The sequence below is a fragment of the Mus musculus genome, chromosome 3, assembly GCF_000001635.26.
Source record: "Mus musculus strain C57BL/6J chromosome 3, GRCm38.p6 C57BL/6J".
In the NCBI taxonomy this organism is placed as follows: domain Eukaryota; kingdom Metazoa; phylum Chordata; class Mammalia; order Rodentia; family Muridae; genus Mus; species Mus musculus.
The window spans coordinates 67,044,276-67,057,805 of NC_000069.6; the positions used below are offsets into that span (position 1 = coordinate 67,044,276).

Consider the following 13,530-nt stretch of genomic DNA (forward strand, 5'->3'; position numbering starts at 1 on the left):
TCCCTCTTTATTATCCTTTGAAGGACTGGATTTCTGGAAAGATATTGTGTAAATTTGTTTTCATGGAATACCTTGGTTTCTCCATTTGTGGTAATTGAGAGTTGTGCTGGATATAGTAGCCTGGGCTGGCATTTGTGTTCTCTTAGGGTCTGTATGACATCTGCCCAGGATCTTCTGGCTTTCTTAGTCTCTGTGGAGAAGTCAGGTATAATTCTGATAGGTCTGCCTTTATATATTACTTGACCATTTTCCCTTACTACTTTTAATAGTCTTTCTTTGTTTAGTGCATTTGGTGTTTTGATTATTATGTGAGTGGAGAAATTTCTTTTCTGGCCTAACCTATTTGGCTTCTTGTATATTCATGGGCGTCTCTTTCTTTAGGTTAGGGAAGTTTCTTCTATGATTTTGTTGAAGATATTTACTGGCCCTTTAAGTTGGAAATCTTCCTTCTCGTCTATACCTATTATCCTTAGGTTTGGTCTTCTCATTGTGTCCTGGATTTCCTGGATGTTTTGTGTTAGGATCTTTTTGCATTTAGCATTTTCTTTGATTGTTGTGTCAATGTTTTCTATGGTATCTTTTGCATCTGAAATTCTCTCTTCCATGTCTTGTATTCTGTTGGTTATGCTTGCATCAGTGGGTCCTGACTTCTTTTCCAGGTTTTCTATTTCCAGAGTGGTCTCCCTTTGTGATTTCTTTATTGTTTCCACTTCCATTTTTAGATCCTGGATGGTTTTGTTTAACTCTTTCACCAGATTGTATGTGTGCTCCTCTATTTCTTTAAGGGAGTTATTTATTTCCTTCTTAAAGCCCTTCATCATCATCATCACCATCATGAGAAGTGAATTTAGATCCATATCTTGCTTTTCTGGAGTGATGGTGTATCCAGGACTTGCTATGGTGGGAGAGTTTGGTTCTGATGATGCTAAGTAACCTTGGTTTCTGTTGCTTCTGTTCTTATACTTGCTTCCTGCCATCTGATTATCTCAAGTGCTTGCTGCTCTCCATGTATCTGACTGGAGCCTGTCCTTCCTGTAATCCCAGTTAATTCAGAAATCTTCAGAGTCTAGCTTTTTCTGTGATCCTGTGATTCCAGGATCCTGTGAACCTGAGATTCTGGGTGTGTCAGAGTTCTTGGCAGTCAAGCTTCTTCTGAGACCCTGAGATCCTGGTGTGATCAAGCTCCTGGGATCCTGGGATCCTAAGGTCCTTGGCGTGTTTCAGAGCCTGGAAGTGGTACCACCTCTGGTGCACCTTGAGGCTGTCCGCTGTGTTCGAAACCAAGGTATACCAGCACTGACCAGAAGGAACCCGAGCTGCTGGTCAGGCGGGTTTCCTGTGTCCCTGCTCCTACTGGCAATGGCCCCTCAAGGCTGTTTAGGAACAGATGTTGCATTCCATTCTAAGATCCTTGGCTTGCTAGGGCACCTGGGGCGTGGAGAGTCCTCTGGGGACCTTGGGACTATCAGCTGAGTTTGCACCCAAGTTGGGCCTGAGGCTGGCACCAACTGGAAGACAACCCATTCTTTTTTGCCTTTGAGGGTTACTAAATCCTGATGAGAGTTTGATGTTTCTGTTGGTGAGTCTCCCTTACAGATTTTGATATTGTTTGTTTGCTTTGTGCTTTTGACATATCATTGAGAGGTTCTTCCCTAGTGGCATGTTGGGGTCTAATGCATCTCTTGTTTGGAGTTGTAGCCATGCTTATCTGTTTTTCTCCCTGATGTGGGAATGTGGCATTTCATCAGCTCTGTTCTCTTTCCTCAACATCCATCTGCTTGTTCTACTTTATTGATGATGTTTTACCTCCCTTCCCCTCCCCTCCCCTCCCCTCCCCTCCCCTCCCCTCCCCTCCCCTCCCCTCCCCTCTCCCCTTTCTCCCCTCCCTTCCCCAACTTTTCTTTTCTTTTCCTTTCCTTTCCTTTCCTTTCCTTTCCTTTCCTTTCCTTTCCTTTCCTTTCCTTTCCTTTCCTTTCCTTTCCTTTCCTTTCCCTCCCTCATTCTTTCTAATTAGGTCCGTTGAGTTTTGGGTTTTAACACATGCCTATTTTTCCTTTTCTTATAATTTCTTTTTCTTTTCATGTTTCTTAATTCTTCATCCAGTTTGCTGGTTTTATCTTTCATTTTTGCAAACCCTTTCTGTGTATGTTGTTGTTTTTCCTGCCCAGGGTCTGCATTGAATCCATCTGTTTGTGTGTATTCTCTTTCAGGTAATTGATCATTTTTACTACCCGACTTTTGAAATCCCCCCCTCCCCCAGCATTTTATCTGCTTCAATACCTCTATGTTTGGCATTTGAGTACTTTTGTGTTCTTGCAGGGGTGCTATTGCCTTGTTTTGTATGCTTCATGTGTTGTGATATGTGATCTCTTGATTTAGATCTCTCATGATATTTTGGGGCAGATCATCTTATAGCAGCCCACTCTTGAAGGCTTAATCCACAAGGTGAGGAAGAAATAGTTGCTCTAGCAGCATCATTGTACCATACAAGATAAAGAAATGTTCTTTTTCTTACAGCTACAGCTCACTGATACTTCAATTTTCACCATAGAACTGAAAAAATGCCAAAATTATTGTAGAATATAGTTCAGAGTTGAAATGACATAGATTAGTGTGGAAATACTACATGATGGAGCTAAAAGAATGTGACAGAAATAGGGAGCAAAGAGAAGCACTGTGAACAGAAGCAGCAGAACAAGAATAGAGAAGAATGTCACGCAGGGAATGAAATGAGGAGGGGATTAGAGGAAATACAGGAGAGAGCAAGAAGACTCCCAACAGCGAAAGTGTTAGCAGTCAAATCTGAATATCCATAGTGAGAATAGAAAAGTAGAATCAAAGAATATTTTAAAAATCAAATTAGATTGAGTCGATATACAGTTAAGTGTAAGGGTTTGGGGAGGAAACACAGGGGGCAGAAAAAGAAGGTATGGAAAAAGCAGAGTTATGGCTTCAACAGGGAAAACATGCCAAGTCAAAATTAGATGACAAAACAAAATATTTAAAAGTATACATTACAGTAAAGGTTCCAATAACTATATAGAAGAAAAGAGGTGGGAAGTGACTCTTGTGGAGAATAAGATGAAGTATTAGACAGTTTCTTTTAGGGTTTTAGAAATTGGAGACTACTTCCTATGGGAATGGGAGCAAGAAGTGCTCATTTGAACTCTGGATTTTTTCTTCTGTTGGTTTATATTGTTGCTCAGTATGTATTGGATAAGTATCTGATGTTTGGCAGAGATGTTGTCATGGTAGCCCTTTTACTTTGTGTCTCTGGGGAATCTGCAGTCTGTAGGAGGCTGATCATATAGATTTTTTGAATTTCCCAAGACACTCCAGTAGCATGTGTCTATTTAAGCCAAAAGGTGCCTTCCAAGTGCTTTGGGAATTGAATACCATAGCAATGAGATATATACAGGCAGAGGATCTGAGTTTGAGTCTATGTCAGCCATATGTTGGTCTATATTACAGATTTCAGGACAGCCAGTCAGGGCTACATAGATAGACCTGGTCATACCACCCCCCACCTCCACCCCCCAAGGCAAAAAGAAATGTATCAACTGTTTGTAATTTTAGGATTTAATGAAATACCTTTTGTGTTTATATATTCTGCTTTTAAAACACTTTTTCATTTTAAAATTTTGTTAGTATGTATATGGATGTTTTGCAGGTATGTTTGTGCACCATATCATGTCTGGTCCACCTGGATGTCAGAAGAGGGCTTAAGATCCTCTGCCACTGGAGTCACAGACAGTTGTGAGCTGTTGTGTGGGTGCTGGGAATCCAATACTGGTCTTCTGTAAGAGCAGCCCTTACTTAACTGCACTATCCATTCTGCTTTGACATTCAAGCTTTCATCAGTATGTTTCCTATGGTGCTTAACTAGGTAAACTGAGAAGTTAGAAATGAAGAAAGGCATATTTTGACTGTGACTCTTTTTTTTTTTTATTACGTATTTTCCTCAATGCCATTTCCGATGCTATCCCAAAAGTCCCCCATACCCTCCCCCCCCACTTCCCTACCCACCCATTCTCATTTTTTTGGCCCTGGCGTTCCCCTGTACTGGGGCATATAAACTTTGTGTGTCCAATGGGACTCTCTTTCCAGTGATGGCCGACTAGGCCATCTTTTGATACAAATGTAGCTAGAGTCAAGAGCTCCAGGGTACTGGTTAGTTCATAATGTTATTGCACCTACAGGGTTGCAGATCTCTTTAGCTCCTTGAATACTTTCTCTAGCTCCTCCATTGAGGGCCCTATGATCCATCCAATAGCTGAATGTGAGCATCCACTTATGTGTTTGCTAGGCCCCTGCCTAGTCTCACAAGAGACAGCTATATCTGGGTCCTTTCAGCAAAATCTTGCTACTGTATTCAGTGGTGTCAGCGTTTGGAAGCTGATTATGGGGTGGATCCCTAGATAAGGCAGTCTCTAGATGGTCCATCCTTTTGTCGCAGCTCCAAACTTTGTCTCTGTAACTCCTTCCATGGGTGTTTTGTTCCCAATTCTAAGAAGGGGCGCAGTGTCCACACTTTGGTCTTCATTCTTCTAGAGTTTCATGCATTTGGCAAATTGTATCTTATATCTTGTGTATACTAAGTTTTGGGCTAGTATCCACTTATCAGTGAGTACATATTGTGTGAGTTCCTTTGTAATTGGGTTACCTCACTCAGGATGATGCCCTCCAGGTCCATCCATTTGGCTAGGAATTTCATAAATTCATTCTTTTTAATAGCTGAGTAGTACTCCATTGTGTAAATGTACCACATTTTCTGTATCCATTCCTCTGTTGAGGGGCATCTGGGTTCTTTCCAGCTTCTGGCTATTATAAATAAGGCTGCTATGAACATAGTGGAGCATGTGTCCTTCATACCAGTTGGGACATCTTCTGGATATATGCCGAGGAGAGGTATTGCTGGATCCTCCGGTAGTACTATGTCCAATTTTCTGAGGAACCGCCAGACTGATTTCCAGAGTGGTTGTAAAAGCTTGCAATCCCACCAACAATGGAGGAGTGTTCCTCTTTCTCCACATCCTCGCCAGCATCTGCTGTCACCTGAATTTTTGATCTTAGCCATTCTGACTGGTGTGAGGTGGAATCTCAGGGTTGTTTTGATTTGCATTTCCCTGATAATTAAGGATGTTGAACATTTTTTCAGGTGTTTCTCTGCCATTCGGTATTCCTCAGGTGAGAATTCTTTGTTCAATTCTGAGCCCCATTTTTTAATGGAGTTATTTGATTTTCTGGAGTCCACCCTCTTCAGTTCTTTATATATATATATTGGATATTAGTCCCCTATCTGATTTAGGATAGGTAAAGATCCTTTCCCAATCTGTTGGTGGCCTTTTTGTCTTATTGACAGTATCTTTTGCCTTGCAGAAGCTTTGCAGTTTCATGAGGTCCCATTTGTCGATTCTCGATCTTACAGCACAAGCCATTGCTGTTCTATTCAGGAATTTTTCCCCTATGCCCATATCTTCAAGGCTTTTGCCCACTTTCTCCTCTATAAGTTTCAGTGTCTCTGGTTTTATGTGAAGTTCCTTGATCCACTTAGATTTGACCATAGTACAAGGAGATAGGAATGGATCGATTCACATTCTTCTACATGATAACAACCACTTGTGCCAGCACCATTTGTTGAAAATGCTGTCTTTCTTCCACTGGATGGTTTTAGCTCCCTTGTCGAAGATCAAGTGACCATAGGTGTGTGGGTTCATCTCTGGGTCTTCAATTCTATTCCATTGGTCTACTTGTCTGTCACTATACCAGTACCATGCAGTTTTTATCACAATTGCTCTGTAGTAAAGCTTTAGGTCAGGCATGGTGATTCCACCAGAGGTTCTTTTATCGTTGAGAAGAGTTTTTGCTATCCTAGGTTTTTTGTTATTCCAGATGAATTTGCAGATTGCTCTTTCTAATTCGTTGAAGAATTGAGTTGGAATTTTGATGGTAATTGCATTGAATCTGTAGATTGCTTTTGGCAAGATAGCCATTTTTACAATGTTGATCCTGCCAATCCATGAGCATGGGAGATCTTTCCATCTTCTGAGATCTTCTTTAATTTCTTTCTTCAGAGACTTGAAGTTTTTATCATACAGATCTTTGACTTCCTTAGTTAGAGTCACGCCTAGGTATTTTATATTATTTGTGACTATTGAGAAGGGTGTTGTTTCCCTAATTTCTTTCTCAGCCTGTTTATTCTTTGTGTAGAGAAAGGCCATTGACTTGTTTGAGTTAATTTTATATCCTGCTACTTCACAGAAGCTGTTTATCCGTTTTAGGAGTTCTCTGATGGAATTTTTATGGTCACTGATATATATTATCATATCATCTGCAAAAAGTGATTTTTTGACTTCCTCTTTTCCAATTTGTATCCCCTTGATCTCCTTTTGTTGTCGAATTGCTCTGGCTAGGACTTCAAGAACAATGTTGAATAGGTATGGAGAGAGTGGACAGCCTTGTCTAGTCCCTGATTTTAGTGGGATTGCTTCAAGCTTCTCACCATTTACTTTGATGTTGGCTACTGGTTTGCTGTAGATTGCTTTTATCATGTTTAGGTATGGGCCTTGAATTCCTGATCTTTCCAAGACTTTTATCATGAATGGGTGTTGGATCTTGTCGAATGCTTTTTCAGCATCTAACGAGATGATCATATGGTTTTTTTCTTTGAGTTTGTTTATATAATGGATTACGTCGATGGATTTCCGTATATTAAACCATCCCTGCATCCCTGGAATAAAACCTACTTGGTCAGGATGGATGATTGCTTTACTGTGTTCTTGGATTCGGTTAGCGAGAATTTTATTGAGGATTTTTGCATCTATATTCATAAGGGAAATTGGTCTGAAGTTCTCTATCTTTGTTGGATCTTTCTGTGGTTCAGGTATCAGAGTAATTGTGGCTTCATAGAATGAGTTGGGTAGATTACCTTCTAGTTCTATTTTGTGGAATAGTTTGTGCAGAACTGGAATTAGATCTTCTTTAAGGTCTGGTAGAAGTCTGAACTAAACCCATCTGGTCCTGGGCTTTTTTTTTGGCTGGGAGACTATTAATGACTGCTTCTATTTCTTTAGGGGATATGGGACTGTTTAGATTGTTAACTTGATCCTGTTTTAACTTTGGTACCTGGTATCTGTCTAGAAATTTGTCCATTTCATCCAGGTTTTCCAGTTTTGTTGAGTATAGCCTTTTGTAGAAGGATCTGATGGTGTTTTGGATTTCTCCATGATCTGTTGTTATGTCTCCCTTTTCATTTCTGCTTTTGTTAATTAGGATGTTGTCCCTTTGCCCTCTAGTGAGTTTAGCTAAGGGTTTATCTATCTTGTTGATTTTCTCAAAGAACCAACTCCTCGTTTGGTTAATTCTTTGAATAGTTCTTCTTGTTTCCACTTGGTTGATTTCACCCCGGAGTTTGATTATTTCCTGCCGTCTACTCCTCTTGGGTGAATTTTCTTCCTTCTTTTCTAGAGCTTTTAGATGTGTTGTCAAGCTGCTAGTGTGTGTTCTTTCTAGTTTCTTTTTGGAGGCACTCAGAGCTATGAGTTTACCTCTTAGAAATGCTTTCATTGTGTCCCATAGGTTTGGGTATGTTGGATCTTCATTTTCATTAAACTCTAAAAAGTCTTTAATTTCTTTCTTTATTCGTTCTTTGACCAAGGTGTCATTGAGAAGAGTGTTGTTCAGTTTCCACGTGAATGTTGGCTTTCCAATATTTATGTTGTTATTGAAGATCAGCCTTAGTCCATGGTGGTCTGATAGGATGCATCGGACGATTTCAATATTTTTGTATCTGTTGAGGTCTGTTTTGTGACCAATTATATGGTCAATTTTGGAGAAGTTCCCGTGAGGTGCTGAGAAGAAGGTAAATCCTTTTGTTTTAGGATAAAATGTTCTGTAGATATCTGTTAAGTCCATTTGTTTCATAACTTCTGTTAGGTTCACTGTGTCCCTGTTTAGTTTCTGTTTCCAAGATCTGTCCATTGATGAAAGTGGTGTGTTGAAGTCTCCCACTATTATTGTGTGAGGTGCAATGTGTGTTTTGAGCTTTACTAATGTGTCTTTAATGAATGTGGCTGCCCTTGCATTTGGAGCATAGATATTCAGAATTGAGAGTTCCTCTTGGAGGATTTTACCTTTGATGAATATGAAGTATCCCTCCTTGTCTTTTTTGATGACTTTGGGTTGGAAGTCGATTTTATTCGATATTAGAATGGCTACTCCAGCTTGTTTCTTCAGACCATTTGCTTGGAAAATTGTTTTCCAGCCTTTTACTCTGAGGTAGTGTCTGTCTTTTTCCCTGAGATGGGTTTCCTGTAAGCAGCAGAATGTTGGGTCCTGTTTGTGTAGCCAGTCTGTTAGTCTATGTCTTTTTATTGGGGAATTGAATCCATTGATATTAAAAGATAATTAAGGAAAAGTAAATGTTGCTTCCTTTTATTTTTGTCGTTAGAGTTGGCATTCTGTTCTTGTGGCTGTCTTCTTTTTGGTTTGAGGAGGGATTACTTTCTTGCTTTTTCTACGGGGTGATTTCTGTCCTTGTATTGTTTTTTTTTTTTTTTTTTTTTTTCTGTTATTATCCTTTGAAGGGACGGATTCGTGGAAAGATAATGTGTAAATTTTGTTTTGTCATGGAATACTTTGGTTTCTCCATCTATGATAATTGAGAGTTTGGCCGGGTATATTAGCCTGGGCTGGCATTTGTGTTCTCTTAGTGTCTGTATTACATCTGTCCAGGCTTTTCTGGCTTTCATCGTCTCTGGTGAAAAGTCTGGTGTAATTTCGATAGGCTTGCCTTTATATGTTACTTGACCTTTCTCCCTTACTGCTTTTAATATTCTATCTTTATTTAGTGCATTTGTTGTTCTGATTATTATGTGTCGGAGGAATTTCTTTTCTGGTCCAGTCTATTTGGAGTTCTGTAGGCTTCCTGTATTTTCATGGGCATTTCTTTCTTTAGGTTTGGGAAGTTTTCTTCTATAATTTTGTTGAATATATTTTCTGGCCCTTTAAGTTGAAAATCTTCATTCTCATCAACTCCTATTATCCGTAGGTTTGGTCTTCTCATTGTGTCCTGGATTTCCTGGATGTTTTGAGTTAGGATCTTTTTATGTTTTGTATTATCTTTGATTGTTGTGCCAATGTTCTCTATGGAATCTTCTGCACCTGAGATTCTCTCTTCCATCTCTTGTATTCTGTTGCTGATGCTCGCGTCTGTGGTTCCAGATTTCTTTCCTAGGGTTTCTATCTACAGCGTTGCCTCGCTTTGGGTTTTCTTTATTGTGTCTACTTCCCTTTTTAGGTCTACTATGGTTTTGTTCATTTCCATCACCTGTTTGGTTGTGTTTTCCTGTTTTTCTTTAAGGACTTGTAACTCTAGCAGTGTTCTCCTGTATTTCTTTAAGTGAGTTATTAAAGTTCTTCTTGATGTCCTCTACCATCATCATGAGATATGCTTTTAAATCCGGGTCTAGCTTTTCGGTTGTGTTGGGGTGCCCAGGACTAGGTGGCGTGGGAGTGCTGCGTTCTGATGATGGTAAGTGGTCTTGATTTCTGTTAGTAGGATTCTTACGTTTGCCTTTCACCATCTGGTATTCTCTGGAGCTGTGCAGGATACACTCGGAGGGGTCCTGGAACCAAGATGTCTGTGCAGGGTACACTAGGCAGGGTCCCGGAACTAAGATGTCTGCTGCCAATGCTCAGGCAAAGCACTCCCGCGCTGGGCAGATCCCAATCCTCAGAATTCTTAAGCTCGCATGGCTGGTGTTGTGGGTATCTGGGGGTAGTCAGCCAACTGTGCGCCCTAGCTACCCCGGTGCTGCTGGGACTGGAAAGGGCTTGTGCCCCTACTCTGACAGGGTTTTCTGCTTCCCTGACTAATGCAGTCTCAAGTCCCTCGCGATTGGATTGGAGCAGATGCTGTGTTCCACTCACCAGAAGTCTTAAGATCGTTCGGAGGGTGTTGTGGGTAGCTGGCGGTAGTCAGAGGACTGTGCGCCCTAGCTACCCCCGACCATGACTCTTAATAAACAGTTTTTATGTTGTGTTGAGCAAGACGTTAAAGGAAAGGAATATATTAGTAAGCTTCCCTAAAATTAAACAGATATTGTCATCTCAGGACAATGGTGGTGCACACCTTTGATCTCAGCATGAAGAAGCAGAGACTGGTGGAGCTCTGAGTTTGAGGGCAGCCTGGTCTACAAATTGAGTTCCAGGATGGCCTTGAGCTACAAAGAGAAACGCTGTCTAGAAAAACAAAGCACTTTCCGGTTAGGTACTGATTCTATTTATTTTTAATTTTAGAAATAATTATTGGTCTTTATTGGAATATTCTTGTTATTTTAACTCTGAGCTTATGTGTAAATAAATTTAAATTTTAGCAGTGAATTAAATGTTACTTCAATGACTGGCTGATTATTCACTCATTCGGTGAAAACTTTGCCTTTGAATTTGTGTTAATCATTTACTTAAGAAAAAGGATTTATCCTTACACCCTTTAGGAATAAAATCTTGATTTTGACCAGGGACATGTGGATTGGTTTTTTAAACAGTTATAGGATACGGATGCAGATCAGTGGTTTCTTTGTGTACATACCTGAGCAGGGGGTGAGGTATGATAAAAAGGACATTCTTGATTTTGTATTTATAGGTTACACCTGTTTGTCTGTCTGTCTTAATTAGGTTTACTATTGCTGTGATGTCACATCATGGCCAAAAGTAATTTGTGGAGGAAGTGTTTCATTTTGCTCAGAGTTTCTTTCATTTAACAGTTCAGTATCAAAAGCAGTGAGAGCAGGAACCTGAAGGCCGGAGCTGATCCAGAGGCCATCGAAAGGTGCTGCTCCTCACAGCTTGTCTAGCCTGCTTTCTTATGAAGACTAAGACCACCAGTACAGGGATGACATCACCCACAATGGGCTGGGTCTTTCCCCATCAATCCCTAGTTAAGAAAATGCCTTAGAGATGGATCTTATGGAGGTATTTTTCTTAGTTGAGGCTCCCTTCTTTCAGATAACTCTAGCCTGCGTAAAGTTAACATTAAAGCTAGCCAGCACACTATCGTTTCCAATTTGTGAATCACAGTTGCAGATTTGGATAAGAACAAGGGTTACTTATCTGTGGCTCTTATATGATGAATTATATATACTTGAAAACAGTCATGGTTGGTATGGTTGGGACAAACGGACCATTTGATTATAAGCAATACTGCAAAACCTGTTTACTTTCTCAAGTTGTGTAGAATTTGGTATTTTGACAAAGTTAGTAGGTATAAGCTACATATTCAAACATGAATTTGAAATTTATTTTTAACCAAAATCATACTTGCTAGTTATAAAATCAAAATGTTACTTATATTTTAATTGTTATTTCAGGTCTTCTATTCTTTACAAAGCTTGGCCTTATTTGTTCCTGTTGTTTATCTTCATAAAAGTTAAACTTACTACATGCACTAGCAGTTCTCCTTTTATGGCCATCCCCATAGAAATGAAAGGACACATTCATATAAATGCACAAGCATTCTCAGAAGGGTTACTCATAGCTTCACAAATGCTCCTGACTTGATACATCCATAAAATAATGTGTAAGTATGTGGTGGAATATTACTCAGCAATGAAATCAAAGAACTGATGAGCACTGTGATGTGGACAGGCTTAAAAAACTGTTGTACGTGAAAGAAGCCAGGTAGTGCTCGCTTCGGCAGCACATATACTAAAATTGGAACGATACAGAGAAGATTAGCATGGCCCCTGCGCAAGGATGACACGCAAATTCGTGAAGCGTTCCATATTTTTTATGAATATTGATGCAAAAATCCTCAATAAAGTTCTTGCTAACTGAATCCAAGAACACATCAAAACAATCATCCATCCTGACCAAGTAGGTTTCATCCCAGGGATGCAGGGATGGTTCAATATACAGAAATCCATCAACGTAATCCAGTATATAAACAAACTCAAAGACAAAAACCACATGATCATCTCGTTAGATGCTGAGAAAGCATTTGACAAAATCCAACACCCATTCATGATAAAAGTCTTGGAAAGATCAGGAATTCAAGGCCCATACCTAAACATGATAAAAGCAATCTACAGCAAAGCAGTAGCCAGCATCAAAGTAAATGGTGAGAGGCTTGAAGCAATCCCACTAAAATCAGGGACTAGACAAGGCTGTCCACTCTCTCCCTACCTATTCAACATTGTACTTGAAGTCCTAGCCAGAGCAATTCGACAACAAAAGGAGATCAAGGGGATACAAATTGGAAAGGAAGAAGTCGAATTATCACTTTTTGCAGATGATATGATAGTATATATAAGTGACCATAAAAATTCCACCAGAGAACTCCTAAGCCTGATAAACAGCTTCGGTGAAGTAGCTGGATATAAAATAAACTCAAACAAGTCAATGGCCTTTCTCTACACAAAGGACAAACAGGCTGAGAAAGAAATTAGGGAAACAACACCCTTCTCAATAGCCACAAATAATATAAAATACCTAGGCGTGACTCTAACTAAGGAAGTGAAAGATCTCTATGACAAGAACTTCAAGTCTCTGAAGAAAGAAATTAAAGAAGATCTCAGAAGATGGAAAGATCTCCCATGCTCATGGATCGGCAGGATCAATATAGTAAAAATGGCTATCTTGCCAAAAGCAATCTACAGATTCAATGCAATCCCCATCAAAATTCCAACTCAATTCTTCAACGAATTAGAAAGGGCAATCGGCAGATTCATCTGGAATAACAAAAAACCTAGGATAGCAAAAACTCTTCTCAAGGATAAAAGAACCTCTGGTGGAATCACCATGCCCGACCTAAAGATGTATTACAGAGCAATTGTGATAAAAACTGCATGGTACTGGTATAGTGACAGACAAGTAGACCAATGGAACAGAATTGAAGACCCAGAGATGAACCCACACACCTATGGTCACTTGATCTTTGACAAGGGAGCTAAAACCATCCAGTGGAAAAAAGACAGCATTTTCAACAAATGGTGCTGGCACAACTGGCTGTTATCATGTAGAAGATTTCGAATTGATCCAGTACTATCTCCTTGTACTAAGGTCAAATCTAAGTGGATTAAGGAACTCCACATAAAACCAGAGACACTGAAACTTATAGAGGAGAAAGTAGGGAAAAGCCTCGAAGATATGGGTACAGGGGAAAAATTCCTGAATAGAACAGCAATGGCTTGTGCTGTAAGATCGAGATTCGATAAATGGGACCTCATAAAATTGCAAAGCTTCTGCAAGGCAAAAGACACCGTCAATAAGACAAAAAGACCACCAACAGATTGGGCAAGGATCTTTACCTATCCCAAATCGGACAGGGGACTAATATCCAATATATATAAAGAACTCAAGAAGGTAGACTCCATAAAATCAAATAACCCCATTAAAAATGGGGCTCAGAACTGAACAAAGATTTCTCACCCGAGGAATACCGAATGGCAGAGAAGCACCTGAAAAATTGTTCAACATCTTTAATCATCAGGGAAATGCAAATCAAAACAACCCTGAGATTCCACCTCACAC

General features: G+C 39.8%; 1 protein-coding gene and 1 non-coding gene across 15 annotated transcripts in view; both read left to right on the plus strand.

Annotated features, from left to right (window-relative positions):
• Positions 1-13,530, plus strand: part of Rsrc1 (arginine/serine-rich coiled-coil 1) — a 377,040-nt gene that overhangs the window by 62,912 nt on the left and 300,598 nt on the right. The gene's annotated exons all lie outside the window — the stretch shown is intronic.
• Positions 11,683-11,789, plus strand: Gm22295. Its single transcript, XR_003954847.1, has one exon. It is a non-coding gene; the product is annotated as a U6 spliceosomal RNA (small nuclear RNA).